The 12,962-nt window shown below is 41.8% G+C and overlaps 2 non-coding genes across 2 annotated transcripts; both read right to left on the minus strand.

Moving 5' to 3' along the window:
• Positions 1–282: 282 nt before the first annotated feature.
• Positions 283–354, minus strand: trnae-uuc (transfer RNA glutamic acid (anticodon UUC)). The gene has a single exon. It is a non-coding gene; the product is annotated as a tRNA-Glu (tRNA).
• Positions 355–2,370: 2,016 nt separating this feature from the next.
• Positions 2,371–2,444, minus strand: trnan-guu (transfer RNA asparagine (anticodon GUU)). The gene has a single exon. It is a non-coding gene; the product is annotated as a tRNA-Asn (tRNA).
• Between the last annotated feature and the right edge of the window lie 10,518 nt (positions 2,445–12,962).

Below are 12,962 nucleotides of genomic sequence, written 5' to 3' on the forward strand. Positions count from 1 at the left end.
TTCTCAAATCCCAAACCCGGTTTGTATGGTCTTTTTCGAAAGCGTTCGTTAAATCTCGCGATGCTGCGCCTCTTGGTTTAGAAGCTCTATGATAATATCCTGCTGCTAGGAGTACGGTAATTCACCGTGACCCACGTTAGATGATGATGGCTAACCAATTAGATTTTTTATATGGTTTTGCTGAATGGAAATGGACACTCTTTCATTAAATATATGAAATATTTCCATAAAATTCTAAATATCACAGTGCGAAAACAATAGATTGATGGGAAAAAAATGGTGTTCCCATACCGGGAGTCGAACCCGGGCCGCCTGGGTGAAAACCAGGAATCCTAACCGCTAGACCATATGGGACTAATAGCAATCCTATTATAGAAGCATTTATGTAGGGTTCTTGTAGCTTGCTGGCAACATAATAATTACTTCTAGCTCTGTTAACATACTGCTTTACTTATCTCATATGTATATACTGTATTTAGTCAATGCCACGCCGACATTGCTCATCCTAATATTTATATGTTATGTGCTATATGCTAAATATGTGTATGTGACCAATAAAAGTTGATATGAGCTTCCCATTTCACTGTTTCTCTATGAACAACTGTGATTTTGAGTGAAAACCAAAGTAATAATCTAAAACCAGGAAAAATAAACGGAAAATATAATTTGGGAAAATATAAAACTGATTTTGGGGAGAAGAAAAACAGATTTTATAGGGCCTCCCTTAGTTGTTTAATAGTCATTATTTTACCAGGTATATTGACAGAAAACATAGTGTACTACTTAATCTAGTACACTAAGGACCCGGGGAACAGTTACAGGGGAGAAGAGAAGAATGTGCCTATTTGAAAGATAGAAAAAAAATTGTAACTCATGACATGTTAAATTTTTTAAAGGTAGCGCTCATGCTAGAAAAAGTTGGAGACCCCTGGACTAGACTACAGTGCATTCAGAAAGTATTCAGACCCCTTGACTTTTTCCACATTTTGTTACGTTCAGCCTTATTGTAGCATGGATTAAATAATACAAATATTCAGCAATCTACACAAAATACCCCATAATGACAAAACGAAAACAGGTTTTTTGATTTTGTTTTGCGAATGAATTTTTTTTGCAAATAGAAAACAGAAATACCTTATTTACATAAGTATACAGACCATTTGCTATGATACTTGAAATTGAGCTTCCACTGTATATACTGAGTATACAAAACATTAAGAACACCTGCTCCTTCCATCACACACACTGACCAGGTGAATCCAGGTGAAAGCTATGATCCCTTATTGATGTCTCCTGTTAAATTCTCTTCAATCAGTGTAGATGAAGAGGAGGAGACGGGTTAAAGAAGGATTTTTAAGCCTTGAGACAATTGAAACATGGATTGTGTATGTGTGCCATTCAGAGGGTGAATGGGCAAGACAAAAGATTTAAGTACCTTTGAACGGGGTATGGTAGTAGGTGCCAGGAGCACCGGTTTGTGTCAAGAACTGCAACACTGCTGGGTTTTTTACGCTCAACAGTTTCCCGTGTGTATCAAGAAGGGCCCACATCCAAAAGGACATCCAGCCAACTTGACACAACTGTGGGAAGGATCGGCGTTAACATGGGCCAGCATCCCTGTGGAACATTTTCGACACCTTGTACTCCATGCCCCAATGAATTGAGGATGTTCTGAGGGAAAAGGGGGGGGAAACTCAATATTAGCAAGGTGTTCCTAATGTTTGGTATACTCATTGTATACACACCATATACACACTCACACACACTACAGTGACATGCCCACACCAGGCCCATACACATACACTACATATACCCACACACGCATACCGACACAACACATACACGCATACCGTCACAAAACACACACGCATACCGTCACAAAACACACACGCATACCGACACAACAAACACACGCATACCGACACAAAACACACACGCATACCGACACAACACACACACGCATACCGACACAACACACACACGCATATTACCGACACAACACACACACGCATACCGACACAACACACACACATACTCACTTTTACACTCATCATATGCTGCTGCTTCTCTGTTCTTTATTTTACTCTTATTATTATCTATCCTGATGCCTAGTCACTTTACCCTGCCTTCATGTACATATCTACCTCAAATACCTTATTATTATCTATCCTGATGTCTAGTCACTTTACCCTGCCTTCATGTACATATCTACCTCAAATACCTCATACTTCTGTACATTGATCTGGTACTGGTACTCCCTGTATATAGCGTCACATTAATCTAGTACGGGTACATTTTGGACTATTTTCCTAAATGTGGATTTTAATAGTATTGTAGCACAAGTCAGGCTCAAAATTCTAAAAAGCCAACCGTCCCTGGGTGGGCTCGAACCACCAACCTTTAGATTAACAGTCTAACGCGCTAACCAATTGCGCCACAGAGACTTGATGACTTTCTTACAGAGGGAAGCATATGACTGTAATGAAAGGGGGCTATGGTTCTGATGTTAAACAGGCCGATAGCGAAATTCGGTGGCTGAATAATGCTATTGCAACTCTGTAGACTACAAAATGTTTCAAGAACAATTTATCTGGGTAGAATCATTTTTACTTTTTCAGTTTAGCTGGATTCATGTTTTACCTTGCCTCCTAAGAAAAGAAACAGAGAGGAACCAGCGCCTGGTTTCACAAAAGCATCTTAATGCTTATTCATTGTTAGAATCTTCTTAGGAGCCTCGTTAAATCTCCGAGCTGTGTCCCAAAATCATCGTTAGTAATGTTGTACATGAAAACGCTCGTTATTTACCGATAGCCTCAGACCACTCGTAGCACGGCTAAGTGCGTCGCAACTTGCACGTAATTTTTGTAGCTTGCCCCTGAGTTGCTTCTTGATTGCACCCTGAAGTGTTGGCAACTTTTTCAGTGAGAATCACTATATTCCGGCACAGTGGACTTGTCATATACCCATAAAACCCGGTAATTGTTCCAATCGTTTTTTACCCATTAACTTTTGCATCTGGGATTTTAGAACTACTTCATATTTTTATTTATTTATTTTATTTAACCTTTATTTAACTAGGAAAGTCAGTTGAGAACACATTCTTATTTACAATGACGGCCTACCAAAAAGCCTCCTGCGGGGACGGGGGCTGGGATAAAAAATAAATAGAATAAAATAAAAATATAGGACTTAACACACATTATGACAAGAGAGACAACACTACATATAGAGAAGACCTAAGACAACAACATAGTATGGCAGCAACACATGACAACACAGCATGGTAGCACACACAGTTTCCGGTCACAACTTGTAGACTTGTTTACATGCTGCTGTGCGGTTTGTTGCTGACCTTACTTTGCTACCTACTATCCAGGTCTGTACCCAAACAATTTGAACTTCTACTTTTAAAAATCCACCTCTCTAAAAACAAGTCTCTCACCGTTGCCGCCTGCTATAGACCACCCTCTGCCCCCAGCTGTGCTCTGGACACCATATGTGAACTGATTGCACCCCATCTATCTTCAGAGCTCGTGCTGCTAGGTGACCTAAGCTGGGACATGCGTAACACCCCAGCCATCCTACAATCTAAGCTTGATGCCCTCAATCTCACACAAATTAATTATTAATGAACCTACCAGGTACCACCCCAAAGCCGTAAACACGGGCACCCTCATAGATATCATCCTAACCTACTTGCCCTCTAAATACACCTCTGCTGTTTTCAACCAAGATCTCAGCGATCACTGCCTCATTGCCTGCATCCTTAATGGGTCAGCGGTCAAACGACCTCCACTCATCACTGTCAAACGGGGTCTGAGACGCCGACGCCTCCCACCATTAGCTCTGACAAATTGAAAACCCAAGTCATTCGTGACTCCATTACCCGCAGTATTATACTTAAAACGAATCATTCAGCGATCATGCACTGTTTACCAGGGGGCAGGGCTACCGACGTTAAGGCTAATCTGAAGATGGTGCTGGCTAAAGCTAAAACTGGCGAGTGTAGAGAGTATAGGGATATTGTTATCCACGTCGGCACCAACGATGTTAGGATGAAACAGTCAGAGGTCACCAAGCGCAACATAGCTTCAGCGTGTAAATCAGCTAGAAAGATGTGTCGGCATGGAGTAATTGTCTCTGGCCCCCTCCCAGTTAGGGGGAGTGATGAGCTCTACAGCAGAGTCTCACAGCTCAATCGCTGGTTGAAAACTGTTTTCTGCCCCTCCCAAAATATAGAATTTGTAGATAATTGGTCCTCTTTCTGAGACTCACCCACAAACAGGACCAAGTCAAGTCCTATCTGGAGAGGTGCTCTCATCTTATCTACCAACATAGACAGGGCTCTAACTCCCCTAGCTCCACAATGAGATAGGGTGCAGGCCAGGCAGCAGGCTGTTAGCCAGCCTGCCAGCTTAGTGGAGTCTGCCACTAGTACAGTCAGTGTAGTCAGCTCAGCTATCCCCCCATTGAGACCGTGTCTGTGCCTCGATCTAGGTTGGGCCAAACTAAACATGGCGTTGTTCGCCTTAGCAATCTCACTAGAATAAAGACCTCCTCCATTCCTGTAATTATTGAAAGAGATCGTGATACCTCACATCTCAAAATAGGGCTACTTAATGTTAGATCCCTCACTTCCAAGGCTGTTATAGTCAATGAACTAATTAATCACTGATCATAATCTTGATGTGATTGGCCTGATTGGAACATGGTTTAAGCCTGATGAATTTACTGTGTTAAATGAGGCCTCACCTCCTGGTTACACTATTGACCATATCCCCGCGCATCCCGCAAAGGCAGAGGTGTTGCTAACATTTACGATATCAAATTTCAATTCACAAAAGAAAACCTGATGTTTTCGTCTTTTGAGCTTCTAGTCATGAAATCTATGCAGCCTACTCAATCACTTTTTATAGCTACTGTTTACAGGCCTCCTGGGCTATATACAGCGTTCCTCACGGAGTTCCCTGAATTCCTATCGGACCTTGTAGTCATGGCAGATAATATTCAAATATTTGGTGACTTTTTAATATTCACATGGAAAAGTCCACAGACCCACTCCAAAAGGCTTTCGGAGCCATCATCGACTCAGTGAGTTTTGTCCAACATGTTTCTGGACCTACTCACTGCCACAGTCAAACTCTGGACCTAGTTTTGTTCCGTGTAATAAATGTTGTGGATCTTAATGTTTTTCCTCATAATCCTGGACGATTGGACCACCATTTTATTACGTTTGCAATCGCAACAAATAATCTGCTCAGACCCCAACCAAGGATCATCAAAAGCCGTGCTATAAATTCTCAGACAACACAAAGATTCCTAGATGCCCTTCCAGACTCCCTCCACCTACCCAAGGACGTCAGAGTACAAACATGAGTTAACCACCGAACTCAGGAACTCAATTTAGCCTTGCACAATACCCTAGATGCAATCGCACCCCTAAAAACTAAAAACATTTGTCATAAGAAACTAGCTCCCTGGTATACAGAAAATACCCAAGCTCTGAAGCAAGCTTCCAGAAAATTGGAATGGAAATGGCGCCACACCAAACTGAAAGTCTTCCGACTAGCTTGGAAAGACAGTACCGTGCAGTATCGAAGAGCCCTCACTGCTGCTCGATCATCCTATTTTCCCAACTTAATTGAGGAAAATAAGAACAATCCAACATTTATTTTTGATACTGTCGCAAAGCAAACTAAAAAGCAGCATTCCCCAAGAGAGGATGGCTTTCACTTCAGCAGTAATAAATTCATGAACTTCTTTGAGGAAAAGATCATGATCATTAGAAAGCAAATTACGGACTCCTCTTTAAATCTGCGTATTCCTCCAAAGCTCAGTTGTCCTGAGTCTGCACAACTCTGCCAGGACCTAGAATCAAGGGAGACACTCACGTTTTTTAATACTATATCTCTTGACACATTGATGAAAATAATCATGGCCTCTAAAACCTTCAAGCTGCATACTGGACCCTATTCCAACTAAACTACTGAAAGAGCTGCTTCCTGTGCTTGGCCTTCCTATGTTGATCATAAAAAACAACTCTATCCACCGGATGTGTACCAAACTCACTAAAAGTGGCAGTAATAAAGCCTCTCTTGAAAAAGCCAAACCTTGCCCCAGAAAATATAAACTATCGTCCTATATCGAATCTCCCATTCCTCTCAAAATTTAAAAAAAGCTGTTGCACAGCAACTCACTGCCTTCCTGAAGACAAACAATGCATACAAAATGCTTCAGTCTGGTTTTAGACCCCATCATAGCACTGAGACTGCACTTGTGAAGGTGGTAAATTACCTTTTAATGGCGTCAGACCGAGGCTCTGCATCCGTCCTCGTGCTCCTAGACCTTAGTGCTGCTTTTGATATCATCGATCACCACATTCTTTTGGAGAGATTGGAAACCCAAATTGGTCTACACGGACAAGTCCTGGCCTGGTTTAGATCTTATCTGTCAGAAAGATATCAGTTTGTCTTTGTGGATGGTTTGTCCGCTGACAAATCAACTGTAAATTTCGGTGTTCCTCAAGGTTCAATGTGAGAGACGCAGACTCGGTCTCAACCTTTAAGTCTTTATTGAAGTCTCATCTCTTCAGTAGGTCCTATGATTGAGAGTAGTCTGGCCCAGGAGTGTGAAGGTGAACAGAAAGGCACTGGAGCAACGAACCGCCCTTGCTGTCTCTGCCTGGCCGGTTCCCCTCTCTCCACTGGGATTCTCTGCCTCAAACCCTATTACAGGGGCTGAGTCACTGGCTTACTGGTGCTCTTCCATGCCATCCCTAGGAGGGGTGCGTCACTTGAGTGGGTTGAGTCACTGACGTGCTCTTGCTGTCCGCGTTGGCACCCCCCTTGGGTTGTGCCGTGAGGGAGATTTTCGTGGGCTATACTCGGCCTTGTCTCAGGATGTTAAGTTGGTGGTTGGAGATATCCCTCTAGTGGTGTGGGCGCTGTGCTTTGGCAAAGTGTCTCCCGACCCTTCCTGTCTCAGCCTCCAGTATTTATGCTGCAATAGTTTGTGTCAGGGGCTAGGGTTAGTCTGTTATATCTGGAGTATTTCTCCTGTCTTATCCGGTGTCCTGTGTGAATTTAAGTATGCTCTCTCTCTCTATCAGGACCTGAGTCCTAGGACCATGCCTGATGACTCCTGGTTGTCCACCTGGCCGTGCTGCTGCTCCAGTTTCAACTGTTCTGCCTGCGGCTACGGAACCCTGACCTGTTCACCGGACGTGCTACCTGTCCCAGACCTGCTGTTTTCAACTCTCTAGAGACAGCAGGAGCGGTAGAGATACTCTTAATGATCAGCTATGAAAAGCCAACTGACATTTACTTCTGAGGTGCTGACCTGTTGCACCCTCTACAACCACTGTGATTATTATTATTTGACCATGCTGGTCATCTTTGAACATCTTGGCCATGTTCTGTTATAATCTCAACCCGGCACAGCCAGAAGAGGACTGGCCACCCCTCATAGCCTGCTTCCTCTCTAGGTTTATTCCTAGGTTCTGGCCTTTTTAGGGAGTTTTTCATAGCCACCGTGCTTTTTTATTTATTTCACCTTTATTTAACCAGGTAGGCTAGTTGAGAACAAGTTCTCATTTGCAACTGCAACCTGGCCAAGATAAAGCATAGCAATTCGATACATACAACAACACAGAGTTACACATGGAATAAACAAAACATAGTCAATAATACAGTAGAACAAAAGAAAACAAAAAGTCTATATACAGTGAGTGCAAATGAGGTGAGATAAGGGAGTTAAGGCAATAAATAGGCCATGGTGGCGAAGTAATTACAATATAGCAATTAAACACTGGAATGGTAGATGTGCAGAAGATGAATGTGCAAGTAGAGATACTGGGGTGCAAAGGAGCAAGATAAATAAATACAGTATGGGGATGAGGTAGGTAGATAGATGGGCTGTTTACAGATGGGCTATGTACAGGTGCAGGGATCTGTGAGCTGCTCTGACAGCTGGTGCTTAAAGCTAGTGAGGGAGATATGAGTCTCCAGCTTCAGAGATTTTTGCAGTTCGTTCCAGTCATTGGCAGCAGAGCCTGGAAGGAAAGACGACAAAGGAGGAATTTGGCTTTGGGGGTGACCAGTGAGATATACCTGCTGGAGCGCGTGCTACGAGTGGGTGCTGCTATGGTGACCAGTGAGCTGAGATAAGGCGGGGCTTTACCTAGCAGAGACTTGTAGAAAACCTGTAGCCAGTGGGTTTAGCGACGAGTATGAAGCGAGGGCCAACCAACGAGAGTGTACAGGTCGCAATGGTGGGTAGTATATGGGGCTTTGGTGACAAAACGGATGGCACTGTGATAGACTGCATCCAGTTTGTTTAGTAGTGTTGGAGGCAATTTTATAGATGACATCACTGAAGTCGAGGATCGGTAGGATGGTCAGTTTTACGCGGCGTATGTTTAGCAGCATGGATGAAGGATGCTTTGTTGCGATATAGGAAGCCGATCTAGATTTAATTTTGGATTGGAGAGTGCTTAATGTGAGTCTGGAAGGAGAGTTTATAGTCCTAACCAGACACCTAGGTATTTGTAGTTGTCCACGTATTCTAAGTCTGAGCGTCCAGAGTAGTGATGCTGGACGGGCGACAGGTGCAAGGCAGTGATCGATTGAATAGCATGCATTTAGTTTTACTTGTAATTTAAGAGCAGTTGAGGCCACGGAAGGAGAGTTGTATGGCATTGAAGCTCGTCTGGAGGTTAGTTAACACAGTGTCCAAAGAGGGACCAGAAGTATGCAGAATGGTGTCATCTGCATAGAGGTGGATCAGAGAATCACCAGCAGCAAGAGCAACATCATTGATGTATACAGAGAAGAGAGTCGGCCCGAGAATTGAACCACGTGGCACCCCCATAGAGACTACCAGAGGTCCGGTCTGGCTTCTACACCTGCATTGCTTGCTGTTTGGGGTTTTAGGCTGGGTTTCTGTATAGCACTTTGTGACATCAGCTGATGTAAGAAGGGCTTTATAAATACATTTGATTGATTGATAGCAACACAACATAACAACAACATGGCAGCAACACAACATGACAACACGGCATGGTAGCAACACAACATAATAGCAACACAACATGGCAGCACAAAACATGGAACAAACATTATTGGGCACAGACAACAGCACAAAGGGCAAGAAGGTAGAGACAACAATACATCACACGCAAAGCAGTAAGTGTCCATGATTGAGTCTTTGAATGAAGAGAGTGATATGCAGCTCGTTCCAGTCGCTAGCAGCAGCGAACTGAAAAGACGAGCGACCGAGGGATGTGTGTGCGTTGGGGACCTTTAACAGAATGTGACTGGCAGAACGGGTGTTGTATGTGGAGGATGAGGGCTACAGTAGATATCTCAGATAGGGGGGAGTGAGGCCTAAGAGGGTTTTATAAATAAGCATCAACCAGTGCGTCTTGCGACGGGTATACAGAGTAGAGGTCGACCGATTATGATTTTTCAACGCAGATACCAATTATTGGAGGACCAAAAAAAAGCCGATACCGATTAATCGGCCGATTTTTTWAAAATGTATTTGTAATAATGACAATTACAACAATACTGAACACTTATTTTAACTTAATATAATACATAGATAAAATCAATTTAGCCTCAAATAAATAATGAAACATGTTCAATTTGGTTTAAATAATGCAAAAACAAAGTGTTGGAGAAAAAAGTAAAAGTGCAATATGTGCCATGTAAGAAAGCTAACGTTTAAGTTCCTTGCTCAGAACATGAGAACATATGAAAGCTGGTGGTTCCTTTTAACATGGGTCTTCAATATTCCCAGGTAAGAAGTTTTAGGTTGTAGTTATTATAGGAATTATAGGACTATTTCTCTATACGATTTGTATTTCATATATCTTTGACTATTGGATGTTTTATAGGCACTTTAGTATTGCCAGTGTAACAGTATAGCTTCCGTCCCTCTCCTCGCTCCTACCTGGGCTCGAACCAGGAACACAACGACAACAGCCACCCTCGAAGCAGCGTTACCCAAGTCTCAGAGCGAGTGACGTTTGAAACGCTATTAGAGCGCACCCCGCTAACTAGCTAGCCATTGCACATCGGTTACACCAGCCTAATCTCGGGAGTTGATAGGCTTGATGTCATAAACAGCGCAATGCTTGAAGCATTGCGAAGAGCTGCTGGCAAACGCACAAAATTGCTGTTTGAATGAATGCTTACGAGCSTGCTGGTGCCTACCATCGCTCAGTCAGACTGCTCTATCAAATCATAGACTTAATTATAACATAATAACACACAGAAATACGAGCCTTAGGTCATTAATATGGTCGAACCGGAAACTATCATCTCGAAAACAAAACATTTATTCTTTCAGTGAAATACGGAACCGTTCCGTATTTTATTTAACGGGTGGCATCCATAAGTCTAAATATTCCTGTTACATTGCACAAACTTCAATGTTATGTCATAATTATGTAAAATTCTGGCAAATTAGTTCGCAACGAGCCAGGCGGCCCAAACTGTTGCATATACACTGACTCTGCGTACAATTTCANTGTAAAATTCTGGCAAATTAGTTCGCAACGAGCCAGGCGGCCCAAACTGTTGCATATACACTGACTCTGCGTACAATTTCACCTGGTTAATATTGCCTGCTACCTGGATTTCTTTTAGCTAAATATGCAGGTTTAAAAATATATACTTCTGTGTATTGATTTTAAGAAAGGCATTGATGTTTATGGTTAGGTACAGTCGTGCAACGATTGTACTTTTTTCGCAAATGCGCTTTTGTTAATTAAATCATTCCTCGTTTGGTGAAGTTGGCTGTCTTTGTTAGGAAGAAATAGTCTTCACACAGTTCGCAACGAGCCAGGCGGCCCAAACTGTGCATATACCCTGACTCTGTTGCAAGAGAAGTGACAGAAATAAATTAATGTTAGCAGGCAATATTAACTAAATATGCAGGTTTAAAAATGATATACTTGTGTATTGATTTTAAGAAAGGCATTGATGTTTATGGTTAGGTACACGTTGGAGCAACGACAGTCCTTTTTCGCAAATGCGCACCGCATCGATTTAATGCAACGCAGGACACGCTAGATAAACTAGTAATATCATCAACCATGTGTAGTTAACTAGTGATTATGATTGATTGATCGATTGTTTTTTTATAAGATAAGTTTAATGCTAGCTAGCAACTTACCTTGGATTCTTACTGCATTCGCGTAACAGGCAGGCTCCTCATGGAATGCAATGAGAGGCAGGTGGTTAGAGCGTTGGACTAGTTAACCGTAAGGTTGCAAGATTGAATCCCCGAGCTGACAAGGTAAAAATCTGTTGTTCTGCCCCTGAACAAGGCAGTTAACCCACCGTTCCTAGGCCGTCATTGAAAATAAGAATGTGTTCTTAACTGACTTGCCTAGTTAAATAAAGGTGTAAAAAAATATATTTTTTAAAAAATCGGCCAAATCGGTGTCCAAAAATACAGATTCCCGATTAATCGGTCGACCTCTAATACAGAGGTCTGTGTTTCGTGTAGGCTGACCCCGGCGTGACGTTTTGATAGCCTCCGACAATTAATCCACAGATAAAAGGGGGAACCTAGTTTGTTTTTATTTAGTTTCTTTGATAAATCTCTCCTCATATATTCTCCATCTTCTGTGGATTTTACATGGCAGTTAGCCACTAACTTTAGGTGCATTACCGCCACCAACTGGACTGGAGTGTGAACTTCATTCATCTTTCAATCAATCAGGTGGGTTAGTATGCTCCTAAAAACCAATGAGAGAATGGGCGAGGCAGGACTTGCAGCGAGGCAAGCGTTTAAAAATGAACCAAGTTCAATTTTAGTGCCTGGCTGCGCAGACGGCCGTTGACATGCACAAGCAGTTTGGATGAAATTATCGGATAACGTGTAAAACAAAAAATGCAACGCCGCGCAGACAACCGTTATGGTTTTGCATTCATCAAACAATTTGTTATTGTTACACATTTTCTTAGGTTGTCTGCTTGACATTTCTTAATTTGATAGGGAAGCTGAATGGACAATAATAATATTCAGGAGATTGAATTTGTTGTTGGCTACTTGGTTTTTTGGTTGGTTTCTACACTACTTTCCTTCAGTCTAAAGCATTTCTTAATATTGTGCAGTTCATTTGGCTTTGATGCCTCATGATTGACTATTGCTCTGTTCAAGTAGACTGTGATTTTGCTGTGGTCTGATAGGGGTGTCAGTGGGCTGACTGAACACTCTGAGACTCTGGGCTGAGATCGGTGTACCTACCTTAGGAGTCCCCTTGAAGCTTACCATTGACTATGTACAGACCCAGCGTGCGACAGAGCTACAGGAGTTGTGACCTGTTTTTGTTGTTTTTGTCATAGTTGTGTCTAGGGGGCATATTGTGGAGGGAATACTGTCACCTCCAGGTAGGTGTTTGTCCCCCTGTGTGCTGAGGGAGTCAGGTTCTTGTCCAGTTCTGGCATTTAGGTCGCCACAGACTAATACATGTCCCTGGGCCTGGAAATGGTTGATCTCCCCCTCCAGGATGGAGAAACTGGCATTGTTAAAGTACAGGGATTATAGTGGGGGGATATACAGTACAGGGATTGTAGTGGGGGGATATACAGTACAGGGATTATAGTGGGGGGATATACAGTACCCCTAACGTATACTAAACTAAAAAAAAATAAAAAATAAAAACATAAGGATATAAAGTAACTAAATATATAAAAAAATAAGAAAAATAAAAATAAAAGAAGACGCAAACAAAAAACTAATAAAAAAACAAGAAGATATCTAAAACAGAATAAAAAAAGAGCAAAAAACATAAAAAAAAAGAAATAATCTAAATAGAAAAAAAAAAAAAAAAAAAAAATAAAAAAAAATAAAAAAATAAAAAGAAAAAAAAAAAATAAAATAAAAAAAATAAAAAAAAAAAAAAAAAAAAAAAAATAAAGAAAAAAATAAAAAGAAAACGATAATATAAA

The sequence above is a fragment of the Salvelinus sp. IW2-2015 genome, unplaced genomic scaffold (assembly GCF_002910315.2).
Source record: "Salvelinus sp. IW2-2015 unplaced genomic scaffold, ASM291031v2 Un_scaffold3415, whole genome shotgun sequence".
In the NCBI taxonomy this organism is placed as follows: Eukaryota; Metazoa; Chordata; class Actinopteri; order Salmoniformes; family Salmonidae; genus Salvelinus; species Salvelinus sp. IW2-2015.